General features: G+C 48.5%; 1 long non-coding RNA gene across 1 annotated transcript; it reads right to left on the bottom strand.

The window, feature by feature from the left end:
• Positions 1-6,924: 6,924 nt before the first annotated feature.
• Positions 6,925-8,971, bottom strand: LOC133355224 (uncharacterized). Its single transcript, XR_009756673.1, has 3 exons — positions 8,872-8,971; positions 8,221-8,259; positions 6,925-7,199 (listed from the first exon to the last, which is right to left on the bottom strand). It is a non-coding gene; the product is annotated as an uncharacterized LOC133355224 (long non-coding RNA).
• Positions 8,972-9,614: the final 643 nt, after the last annotated feature.

Raw genomic sequence — 9,614 nt, 5'->3', positions numbered from 1 at the left:
GATGTGTGTGTGTGTGCCACCCAAGCCAGAGGGCATGGGGGGTGAGGGCATTAGCGGCCCACCGCGTGGGTGAGGAGGCCCTGTCGCGTCTGGTGATTCACAACGAGAGGGTTGATGCCAGCTGGGAGCGGGTCCCTGGGGTCACAGCAGAGAGAGAAAGAGAGCTGCACGCGAGACGGGACAGCTGGCTCAGCGGGTCGAGCGAGCGCGGCTCGCGGTCACAAGGTTGCGAGTTGGGGCGCCGCGGTGGCGAGGAGATGTTATCTCCCTCGCCTGGCATGCAGGAGGTCGTCGGTTCGATCCCGACCCTGACGCCTGTTGTATATTTGGAGTTTGCATGTTCTATCTCCCCCCCCCCCTCCCCCGTGGTCGCGTGGATTTTTCTCCAGATTTTTCTATCCATATTGAGAATGAACATCACGCGTTTAGAGTATTTGGCTGCTATTCGTTTCCCACGTGATAAGCCACTTCGTTGAGCTATCATTTGTGATGGCCAGATTGAGTCTGAAAAAAAAAGCTACATCGCTCAATCGGCATTACCTCGTAAAATAAAAAAAATAGTTCAGTGTTTTTAGTTCAAATCATGTTGGGGGGTTGACTCAGCCCATCATCCCTCCTGGGTCCAATAAAACGAGTTCCATTCTGTGCGGATGTTAACAGCGATTGTGTGATTGTTATACACTTTACCCCTGCCTAGAAATGTGGAATTTCCACCACTCGCTCAGGGCTGTAAACGGGAGATGAGCACTGAGAGTCTGGTCAACAGCACTGAAACTCGGACTGGAGCATATCTTTTTAGCATTGCTGTTATTGAATAATTGGCTATCGTTAATTATTGTTATTGAATCATTGGCTTTCATGAAGTATAATCATTGCATCATTGGCTATCATTAATAACTGTTATCATTGAATCATTGGCTATAATTAATTATAGTTTTCATTGAATCATTGGCTATCATTACTTACTGTTATCATTGAATCATTGGCTATCATTACTTACTGTTATCATTGAATCAATGGCTATAATTAATGATAGTTTTTTTAATCATTGGCTTTCATTAATTATTGTTATCATTGAATCATTGGCTATCATGAATTATTGTTATCATTGAATCATTGGCTATCGTCATCATTATTGCAGTCCCACGCAAATTATTGCGAGGACAGGAGTACTGCAGTGTGTATCGGCCAGGTGGAGTAACGTGTGTGTGAGTGTGTGCCGTGCTCGCTAACAGCGCTCGCCCCAACAGTATGTTACAGGCTATACAGGGGATCTTCGTCTTTGTATGGGGAGCGGTAGTATAGCGGTTAGCACGCTGCGCTACAAACCCGGCCACCCGGGTTCGATTCCCGCTCACGTTTAACACCAGTGACGAATGTCTGAACCGGTCCTGGCCCTCCCCTAGGCCGACTCAGCCTCAAATGAGTTCCTGGTGCGGAGTGTAAAACAACGCCACTGGGAAGACAAAGCAGCTGGGCGTGGTGCTGGTCACCCCACCCCTCCTCGTGTGCCGTTCCGCCCTTCATAGGTGCTCGTTAACGGCCCTTGCCCAAAGTCTGTTAAACTCAATAGGGGGGTCTTTGTCTTTGCACTTGAGTAAGGGCGAGGACGAATACACTTGAGAAATCACATAACAGGTTTCTGGGGCGCCAGGGCCACGAGGAGACGTTATCTTCCTTACCGATATATACTGGTATATATTTGGAGTGGTCACGAGGTTTTTGTACGTTCTGGTGGTCACGCTGATTTTTAAATCCTTTATATTAAGTTCGCTTGCTTGCTTGCGTGCTTGCTTGCTTGCGTGCTTGCTTGCTTACGACCGTGCAAACCCTTCGGTCGTTTTTTAACACACTTCCCGTGATCCAATCGAGCTGACATTTTGCACACAGACTCGTTGTGCGAGACAATTAATGTTCGTGAAATTTTTTTTCCAAAATTTTACACTGTTTAGGGAAAACAAATTAAATATTTAATTACCAATTGTTTAATACTGCAGACAATCATCTGACCCATAGGTGGCAGCCATCTCAAGCCAGATGACGAGAGGACTCTAGCCGCCACGCATATAAAGGATTTAGAGTGAAATACTTTGTTTTTACGGGTTATACTTATTAATTAAATCCTTTATATTAAGTTCACTTGCTTGCTTGCGCGCTTACGACCGTGCAAATCTTTCGGTCGTTTTTTAACCCACTTCCCGTGATCCAATCGAGCTGACATTTTGCACACAGACTCGTTGTGCGTGACAATTTATTTTCCTGAAAATTTAATTTAAAATACCAATGTGATAAAAAATAAAACTCTTACTCAAGAAAAACAGAAATGAATAATAAAATTAAACCGATGCCACGCATATAAAGGATTTATAGTGAAAAACTTTGTTTTTACGGGTTAATTTTTTCTCCGGGTCTCCTCCGGTTTTCCCCTCCACATTTAGAAACACGCATTTCGGTTAATTGGCTACGACTATAAACTCCCACGTGCGACGACATAAGCCACTTCGATGAGCTGTGGCCGTGTGTGGCCGGGTCGCATCTGGAAATAAAATAGCTCATAGCTCAGGGGGGGGGGGGGGGGCATTACATATTAAATCAAATGGTTTAGTTTGTAAGTTAACAAACACCCTGCGGCAGATGCAGTACGTAAACATACATTGCGACGGACGTTTCGTGCAGTGTCGCCTTTTTCATCGCACAAACCCTCACCTATACTGGGTGCTTCAACAAAATGTTTTAACACTTCTGAAAATTTGCAACAATACCACGAGAAATGTGCCTCCGGGCTCTGGAGACCACCTGGAGGAGATTCCAGGATTGCGTTGACAATGATGGCGAACAAGTGGAGAAGCTATTAACATACAATTGTTATCATGTTAGTGTATTATCCGTTCTTTTTCCATTAAAAACGATAGTTCCATATAAGTGTTAAAACATTTTTAAAGCATCCTGTATTTGTTCCTTTTAAGGCCACCACGGTGCCGTTAAGGAACGCGTGCGTGTTGAGCGTCCGTTGCGTGTGCCTGTGCACCACTGCCAATGTGGCCTCATCCCTAGTACGGGCGGCAAGGTGGTGGCAGCATATGGGCGTCACAACAAGAAGGACATGGGTTCGACTCCCGATTCGGGCGCCTTGTTGTGTGGGGTCTGTATGTTCTCCCCTTGTACTGCAGAGTGAGTGAGACTGGGAGGAGGTGTGTACGTTCTCCCCTTATTCTGTAGAGTGAGGGTGAGAGGGAGAGAGGGTGGATTCTGTTTATTGTCTTCTCTTGTTCTGTAGAGGTTTGCTCCGGGTTCTCCGGTTTCCTCTCATAGTTACTAATCCCACATACAATGCCACCGGTGTTGCCCTAAACACATCCCCATGTCAATGCTGCTAAAGCACCTACAAATTGCACAATTGCGATGACAAGTCGCAACATATCTGTATGGTGAACTTCTTTCGCACCGTACGTAGCCAACTATGCTAATCGGAGGCGTGGGGGAAGGACAACACACTACACACAGAAAAATCACTATCACTATATATATTAAATTGTGTGTGGGTTTGTGGCGGGGTTTTGTGTGTGAGTTTGTGTGTGGTCGTGCGCTTGGCTCTCCAACGGTGAGCCAGCGCGATACCTTTTCCCCATCTGTCAACTTTAAATTACTTTAATTAGCGATTTTGTGCAGTTTGCGATTATTTATTTATTCAATGGCGCGCGATCGACCATACCAAGTCACACGCGTTCGGTGGGGGGGACAGCTTTTACCAAGTCGGTAGGGGTGAGGGGGGCATTTTCACACAAAACGCTGACGTTAATTCTTCTAAATGTCATGTACCCCCCCCCCCCCCCACCCCAATGCGTGCGGTTATTGCTATAGAGTCCCTACATATTCATTTAGTTTTATTTGCGATTTTGTGCTATTTTCGTAAAAGAAAAAAATTAAATAGCACACGCTGGACCGTACCCACTCTTAGGCGTTCAGTGGGAGGGACGGCTTTTACCAAGTCGGTCAGGGTGAGGGGCACATTTTGATACCAAACGTTGAGGTTAATTCTTCTTAATGTTTTTTTTCGGTAAAGTCATGTACGTACCCCCACCCCACCCCAATGCATGCAGTTACTGCTTTCGAGTCCCTACATTAATATTATATAGCGCTTCGATAGCAATTATTGTAGCGCGGGTGGAGGGATTGGCCCAGCCCACAGCCTGCCAGGGAGCCACCTCGGCTGGCTGCACAATCTAGGCGAGGCCGCGGGTTCTGCACGGGACTAGGCCTCACCAAGGTAATGTTAAGTACAATTTAATTGCTTCTTTCGCTAAACTCACGTACGTAGAAAAATGAAATTAAAACAATTGGTTTGGAAATATAATAATTTTATTTGTGTGCAGACAACTTTTTTTTATTGCTTCTGTAATGGGTAAATCATCGGAGGAGAACGTCTTGTGAGGCAACACGATATTTATTAACACTCTATTTTACAGAGTCCCTAACACAAAGGGGTAGCAGCCCCTTCACCCGATACCTGGGGAGGTATGGTCTCCGAACTACACGGGCCTAACACTGGGACCCCGTTCATTCCCCGTCTTCCGGCTAGGGGCCGTAGGGGAGGCTATGCGGACCTGACCGTGCCAGGGTCTTCGGGTCCTGACCACTGGCCTCACTCAGCTCTGGCCCTTAGAAGGACGACTGAGCTTGGGGTCCAGGGTCCTATCCTCCAGGGACCTATCTTCCCTTGACCACTGGCCTCACTGAGCTCCGGCCTTTAGAAGGATGATGGAGTTGGGGGCCAGGGTCCTAACTTCAGCCCAGGTCTTCAGTCTTCGGCTTGGAGGTGACTGAGCCGGACCCTTGAGAGGTCTGGCTTATAGACTGGTTCGTGGCTTGCTCCGCCCTAGGCACGCCTCCCTTCCAGAACTTTCTGGAAGGTGACATAATCCCCCAGGCCCCCCTCCCGGGGTCCGGGGATTGTGTCCCAGGATCCGCTTCCCAGGGATTGTCATTGGCCCCTTGGGCCATAGTCATTAGCCTTGGCGTGATAGCGCTTCCACCCCTGTTGACGAGAACGGGGAGCTACCCGCTAACAGGATGGGGAGTGCCGATTAATGCCTCTACACTTCTTTCGCTAACCTCACGTAGATAGAAACCTATTATTTAATTAATCACCTTGTAAATAAGAAATTACTTTTTTTGCGTGCAGACAAATATTATTTCGTTTTCTTGCTTCTTTCGCTAAACGCACGTACATAAAACCTATCATTTACATCAGGGGTCCCCAACCCCCTGGCCGTGGAGCGGTACCGGTCCGTGGCCCGTTAGGAATCGGGCCGCACAGCAGGAGGAGAGCGGTGAGTCCGCGCATGGCTCGCCCCCATTATTTTATTTACCACTTCCGTCCGTGCCTCTTTCCCGCACTGCACACGTGTCTCAGTCACAGTGTTGGTAAGCCCACAAGCTAACCCCGGCCACAATGAGTAAAAAACAAACGTCGCTGGATACCCTTTTGGAAAAGAGGGAAAGGCCCAATGATGAACACCCCTCCCCCACCAGTCCATGAAAGAATTGTCTTCCACAAAACCGGTCCCTGGTGCCAAAAAGGTTGGGGACCGCTGATTTACATAACCTTGTAAATATGAACATAATCTTGTTTGTGTGTACAAACATATTATTTTATTTTCTTCTTTCGCTAAACTTACGTACATTAAAACTATTTTTTTTATTATCACCTTGCATTTATACGAATAATTATGTTTGCATACAAACAACTCATTTTCCACAATTGACTTGCTTTTTATGTGTGTGCCTCAGTCCTTCTGTCCGTGCGAGTCCATCTGCGTGTCAGCGACGGTCGCTTTGTGTTTGTGCGCGAGTCGATGCGTCTCTGTGTGCGTCGATGTTTGTGTGTGTCGATGTGTATGTGCAAGTCCAAGTGTGCGAAAGTCCATGTGTGTGAGATCTGGACACATTCCCATTAGTAAGCTCCTCCAGCAGGCAAGGCTGCGTTGGCTGGGTCATGTAGCCCGCATGCCCAAACAGCTTTTGTTCGGCCGGATAGAGGGGGATAAACGGGCGCGGCACTGGCTACAGAAGAGATGGAGTGACGTGGTACAGGAGGATGTGGAGCTGAGTGGACTTGCCGATGACTGGTACCAGAGATGTCAAGATCGGCCTCTGGAGGCTCGTGAAGGACGCTAATGGGAAGTTGGAGGGAGTTGCCCTCCAACAACAACGGAGGGCGGAGGAGCGACGCTCACAACAACGAGCGGAGCGTCGGGTGGCTAAAGCACAGCAAGTTGGCACAGTAGGGGTCACAGGTGGTGCATCAGCCAGTCATCTCAGTCAGTCGACCCGTGGCACCTGACTCTGCCCCGTGACCTCATGCCAGCAGGCGTTCGACACTTGTGGTCTCAAGGTGCCCATAGCCTGGCACAAGCGTCGTGGTGATGTCACCACCACTTAAGTGGCGAATGGCGGTTGTTGTGTGTGTGTGTGTTTTAGTCGATGTGTGTGTAAGTCCATGTGTGTTTAGGTCGATGTGTGTGGTTGTCTATGTATACGTGTGCGCGAGTCGCTGTATGCGTGTACGTCGATATGTGTGTGTAACTCCATGTGTGTGTAGCTAAAGTCGATGTCTGTGTGTGAGTCCATATGTGTGTGTGTGTGTAAGTTGCTGTGTTTGTGTGTGTGTAAGTCGTTGTGTGCGTCTGCCTTTTTGACCCGGGCAACGCCGGGTACTTCCCGCTAGTTCTAAATAAATTAGTCTTCAATCTAGATGATTAAAAGTGTCATAGCTCCAGTGGCTTTTCTAATTTCAGAAGGAAGAACGGTTCCGGTCATCTCCCCCGACCCTTCTGAAAGCGAGCCTTGAGACTCGGCAATGCTTTCCTCCGGGGTAAACAATCGCCATCACAACAACAAAAACGTGACGCAGACACAGCCAGGTATCAATAACTGACATTTATTCCATTGACATCACCCAGGGTCACCACGTCACACAAGGGGGGGTGGAGTGAGCAGGGGGGGGCGGAGCCAGCAGGGGGGGGGGGCGGGGGTGTTGGGCCGGGCGCCCACTACGCAGAGCGGCCACGTGGTAGGGCTCTCGTGGCTGGTCCCTCTCGCTGGGTGTTCTAGTGCTTGGACTTATCCTTGCACTTCTTGTCCTTGTGGTCCTTGTGGTCCTTGTGGTCCTTGTGGTCTTTGTGTTCCTTGTGTCCCTTCTGCGAACACACGCGACGCGGACAGACGCCACTCTGTTACGTTCGTGGTCGTGGTACACCCCGCGTTCACCCATCCGAGCAATAGCCAGGCTCAATATCCGCTTCGCATCTTCGATATGACGAGACGACGTGACTAGGGGGCAGAGTTGCTGCATAGTTCGTGATATATTTTAGTGACATCGGGGTTCAACTTTGACGGCGGCGCGAGCCTGAAGTTCGTGCGTTCCGCTGGGAACAGAAAGTCAAGCGGCTATTGCTGCCGCTCTCCGCTATTGTATGTGTATATGTAATTTGAACCTCTTTCGCACCGTACGTAGCCAACCGTGCTAATCGGAGGCGTGTGTGTTATTGGTTGAGAGCTGGCATCTTTCGTTTGAGTCACTGACGCCTCTATATTATACTGCCCACAGGATGGATCATCAGCAGCATGAACCGTTGGGCGGCGGAATGGCAGAGCAATTGTAATACCCGTGCCTCACAGCCGAGAAAATCATGGGTTCAATTCCTGACTCGGGTGCCAGTCTCTGCGGAGTTGGTCTGTTCTCCCCCTGTTCTGCACGGCTTCCTTGGTTTTACTTCCCATGGATAAATAAACAAAATTGCCGCTGGCGAAACATCCCAATGCTGAAAAAATATAATTACCTGAAAATTATTCGATTGGGATCACACACAGAGGCAGCATCCCCCCCCCCCTCCACGGCTAAAACTTCGCAGGACCCTCCTGAAAAAGTCTTGAGACTCGGTGAGACTTTCCTGGGTAAATGAGCGGAATTATAACCAAGCAGCATTATTCATGAGAGATGTATGTATGTATGCACGTTGAACTAATTTCGCACCATACGTAGTCAACCATGCTAACCGACATCATAAGCTCAGCATTGATCGCAATCAACCGTCGCCTACAGCTACAAGGGTAACATCATCATCTGTAGGGGGGGGGGGGGTCGAGAAAAATCGGCACCACTTTGTGCTGAAAGCTAGGGTGGCAGCAATGAACGAGGAGATGCCGATCGGTAGTTACCTTGCCATCGTCGCTGTCAGATGACGACGAGCTGGAGCTCTGTAACAGACGGACAGACACACACAGACGGGCCCGTGTCACCCCAACATCGCTCACACTGCCTCATCTGAACATCACACCACCCCACTTAACGTCCACTTGTGCTGCACGCAATTTAGTATTCAACATTGATTTACGTTTGTGCGATATTATTTTTCATTTCTCATCATCATCATGCGAGGAAGTTTGATTTTGCACCGATTTCTATTTGCTCAATTTGTTTGTTTTGACTTTTTGTCATTTTGTTGGCATTCTGGCCGCCTGTTGCGAGTGAGACTTTATCCTGGACTCTCGAATCCTCACGTGGCGACGCAAAGCCAACTCGACTTCACCCCCTCCCTCGGTATCTCACTCAACCAATCACCTACTCGCTCACACACTCGCACACACCCACTCACTCACCAACCCACCCACTCTCATTAGTGGGACTATCCTGGTCTCTTGAATTCTCAGCTTGGTGAAACATAATCAACTTTAAAACCTGAATAAGAACATCCTCCCCCTCTCACCCAGCTCATGTAATTATCACTCGTGTCACTATCGAGAAGGCTCTCGCTGCTGTTGTTGTTGTGGGGTTCCCTCGTGCGTGCTCGTGGCTGCGTGGCGCCTCACCCCTTCCTTCTTCTTGCCCTTGCAATGCTTGTCCTTGTCCTTCTCTCCGCACTCTGCAACACACAACACACACCGCACGCTGCAGCCCACCGCCCTTCCCGCCCCGTGCTTCCTGCACTTCCTGCCCCGTGTTTCTCGCACAAGTACGTGTGGTTAATGCAGACCTTATTCCTCGCAAACAGTATCTATTTGGAGTTTAAACATCGTAATACCTATTTTATTGCCAATCGGTCATTTGCCACAACTGGGGGACTCGGGCGTTGTGGCAACGCTCACAAACTGTCGTGGCGGAGGGGCAACACCGGACCGGAGGCGTTGCCTCCTCCACGTGAATCTGTGCGATTCCACGTCACAATAACCACGAGGACTTCGCTCTACACTAGCAGTGGGGGGTAACGTGATAATGCGAGGTGATTTTATAAATGTGTGAAAGTCTGTCGTGTACGCGAGAGTCATTGGTGAATGATCGTCTATGCGAATCTGCCAATAATAAATAACTGCGATAACATTTTAACCCAGATGGTAACCTAGACCGATGTAAAACGACCTTTATAAACTCGTTGACCGTAAACAATGTGGTTTCCAAGAGTAATCAGTTACCAGCTAGTTTAGGGAGACCTCACAAAATGGACATTTGGTTAAAATATTGATGTTCATTATTCATACATTTATTTCTCTCTCTCACGTTGAGTCGGGAAAGAGGGGGGTTACTACTTGATTGAAACAAAATTCAACGAGGGAGA

Source organism: Lethenteron reissneri, chromosome 6 (assembly GCF_015708825.2).
Source record: "Lethenteron reissneri isolate LAM-NWPU_2019-01 chromosome 6, ASM1570882v1, whole genome shotgun sequence".
Classification (NCBI taxonomy): Eukaryota; Metazoa; Chordata; class Hyperoartia; order Petromyzontiformes; family Petromyzontidae; genus Lethenteron; species Lethenteron reissneri.
This window is presented reverse-complemented; position numbering and strand designations above follow the sequence as displayed.